Here is a 3702-nt window from a genome sequence, read left to right as displayed (position 1 = left end):
ACCCATGTACAGAGGTACAGACACATAGACACATGTAGACACGTATGTCCAGGTAAAGCCATTAGAAAGAAAGTGACGGGAATAAACTATTGCCAAAGTGTCTCTGTTTGACTTATCTTACAGCCAAGGTAGCAGAAGGATTGCCAGAAAAGAGTTTAAGGATGCAACATGGAAAGTCCAAAGTACATACCTTTACATTTTAGTGGGCATAAGATAGGTATTCCTGTAATTTTATTGTTTTTTTTACTCACAGAATCCAGTTTTCAGAGAAATTTATGAATAATAAAAACAAATTGTCCTTCGATTTTACAAGTGAAACAGATTCAGCATAGAAGGAAATGAGGCTTGTGAAAGAGAACGGAAATAAGGGCACTTTGACATTACTATCTTTAGTATTCTGCAGCTTTTAGTTCTGACAACAGAGCTGTTCCATTACTTCACATTTGCTTTTCCCTAGTTACTTTACTTTGTCATCAGTGTGGTGGATAAGATGCTAAATAGAACAAAACTCTATATTGATTTTTTTCCTCGCTTCTGAGCTTCAGGGAGGGTAATGTATAAATGATAAATGCAAATTCAGGGGACAAAACAAATCTTTTAAATAAATAGTGTCATCATAATTACACCTCTCGATTTTGAATGTTCCCTAGATTTGTGTTGTTTAAAAATGGTTTAGTTATTCCTTAAATAAAATTGAATTGTTTATGCATGCTGTTCTTCTAAGGTAACTGCTTCCAAGATAAGAGCATTCATTATTTTGAATATATGGTATCAAATATGTATTCAGAAATAAAGAAAAAATCTTTGATGGTTGACAACACTAATCCTATTATTCCACAAGACATAAAGTTACTGTCCTTTTTTCAAGTTTAATAATAATTTTAAAAATGTATTTAAAGCTGCAATTATATTTTCAAATGTAAACAAAGTGTTTTTAAGCAAACTGTTTAATGCCACAAACAGCCTCGTAGTAATCTTAAGAAATGTTTGTTTGCTTGTTCCCTAAATGCTCCACTCTGAATTGCAAATCTTCAGAAAAACAAAGTAAAAAGACTTGCAGATGTATACAAGAATTTGACCTGGATCATTTCTAATAGAGATCTCTCTCTATTAGAGACAGTTGGGTCTATTAGAGACAGTTGCGTCTAGCGGTTAAGGCACCAGGTTAGAAAATGGGAGACTGCAAATTATAGTCCCACTTTAGACATAAAGCCAACTAGGTGAGGTGCAGGGGTGGGTTCTGGCTTCTGTTACTGCTGGTTTGCTCAGGGACGCGCACATGCGCAGTAGTAAAAAAATTGCTTCTGTGCATGTGCAGAAGCAAAAAACAAGATGGCGGTGCTTATGGCACCACCGATAGAAGCGGGTTGGGAGCGTGGCTGGCTGAGTTACTACCTTCTCATTCGAACCAGTCTGAACTGGTAGGAACCCACCTCTGGTGAGCAGCCACAGGAAGGAGACAATGGCATTTCTGAATATCTTGACAGGAATGCATGGGGTTTATCAGAAAGCTGCTTGTCAGTCAGAAAAGATTGTAATAAAAGCTGTGAGATTTGTGTACAGATCACTAAAAGAATAGGATAATAAAATGATGGAACTGGAAGGTATTTTAAGTGTCACTTTTCCTCCTTACTGATTTACTGTCTCGCTTCTTTCTTCTCCCTTCGATCTTCTACCTCCAGACTACTTTTATTGGTGAGGATGATAGCAGATAAGGGACACTCTCGTGTCTAGCTGCTTTGCACTGATCACAATCCCAGTTTAACTCTTTATTTTATTAAATGCAGCAGGATGTTGAACTTGTCATTTGGCTAAAGCAGAACAGTCCAGCCTCCCCCCATTAAAAGTCGCAAATTCTTTGAGCCCTATGAGAAATATTGAAAAGCATTCTTGTCAGCTGTCACCACCTGTCTGCCATCCATCTTTATTTTCCAGATGTAAAAAAATGAAGCCCATCGCCTTTTCTTGCCTTTTAATTTTTTCTACCTGACCTTGATATTGAAGGAAGATAGGTACACCATCTAGAGGATTTGAGAAGTTTTACATTAGGAGAAGAGAAGTATTCTTGCTTTTTATTATTATTATTTCTATAAATGAAAATTTAGTCTTTTGGGTTTTTGAGATGAAATATATCCATTTTCAGTCTGCAAATTTAAAAATACACAAAGAAATGTGTATGTTGTAAGTTAGATATACAAAATGCATTTTTCTACAGAATAATACATGTTAAAACTCTCTTTTCGGATACGTAAGGTTCAAAAGTACATTTATTCAATGAAGTACATATAAAATAGATATAGTGAAAGCTTTTATGTTTTTACAGATTCTTGATACAGCACAAACTAGACCAAGGTCCCATTATTGGCATAGAGTTGTTATGACACAAATAATTTCAAACATGTCATTGACATACCTTCCATTGTAATGGATGAATTCTCAAAATTAGTCTATTAAAATGAGATTCCATTGCATTAATACTCATATGAACGTTTTCAGCTGAATTTCCAGCAGTTGGCTGTGGTTGATAAAAGTGTAGAAAAGCAATGCTAACTGGGTGATCAGCATCTGGAATCCAGGCTGCAGATTTAGGTGTATATAAACGATGATACACTTATCACATTCTTTCCAAGTTGCACATAAGAGCAACGTTTTTCAGTTGTGCCATGCAATCATGTTGCAGAACACATGATGATAATATACTGGCATTTTAAGAGCCTGTAATTTTCTGTCTTTGATGCAATTATGCTGATTTAAATTGAATGCCACACTGATTTATACTGAAAAAAATGATGGTATATGAGTATAATTGCCTGTGGGTATGCAAATACACAGTTTAATGCCTTGGCTTGATTTTTTTTCCTTCACTATATTTAAAGACATTTCATTAAAGTCTAATTTGAATTTCTTAAAAAAAAAATATTTTCCCTTTCATTCCTTCTCATTTTGGCACATGATTCAGGATTTCCATAGCTGAAAAATCTGGATATATGCACGGCAACATATGTTTGAATATGAGCTAGGCTGTAAATTATCCTAAAATGGATATGCAAAAAGGAAGCTCATGACCACATGAGCTATTAAGAACTTCTTCTGCAGACCCAGAACCTCCTTGCCCTGGGTCTATGACAATTCGCCACAGTCAACTCGCCATGGCCACCTAGCCATAGCTAACTCGCCATAGTCAACTTACCACTGCAAGGCAGCCTGCCACAGCCATCTCATCACAGGACAACTTGGTGCAGGATAAGCGTTACACTAAGATCAAAGAAATGATGGAATAGAATCATTAAAGAAGGGATTAAAAAGGAGGGACAGAGTGAAATGTGAATGATAAAAATTAAAATAATTTTTATATTTATTTTAAACAATTAAATTGAATTATTAAATTGAGCGAGTTGTCCCATGGTAAGTTGGCTTGGCTAGTTGGTCATGGAGAGTTGGCCGTGGTGAATTGGCTGCGGCAAGTTGGCTGTGGCAAGTTGTCCCATTCCCCCTTGCCCTCAGACCTCTAAGTAGATATAGCTAGTAGTTTTGTCCTCATCTTCTACTTTTGGGATACATAAGTAAACTCAGAACAAAATGAGCTTCTCAAGCATTGCATATGCTTAAGGTCTACTGATGCCTTAAAACTCACATGTTATTGAGACAATTCCCATTGTATGGAATTTTAAGCGTGAATCTGCATACATTACAGAATAACAG

The sequence above is a fragment of the Natrix helvetica genome (genome assembly GCF_964273705.1).
Source record: "Natrix helvetica genome assembly, chromosome: 5".
NCBI classification, from domain to species: domain Eukaryota; kingdom Metazoa; phylum Chordata; class Lepidosauria; order Squamata; family Natricidae; genus Natrix; species Natrix helvetica.
Note: the sequence above shows the minus strand (reverse complement) of the source record.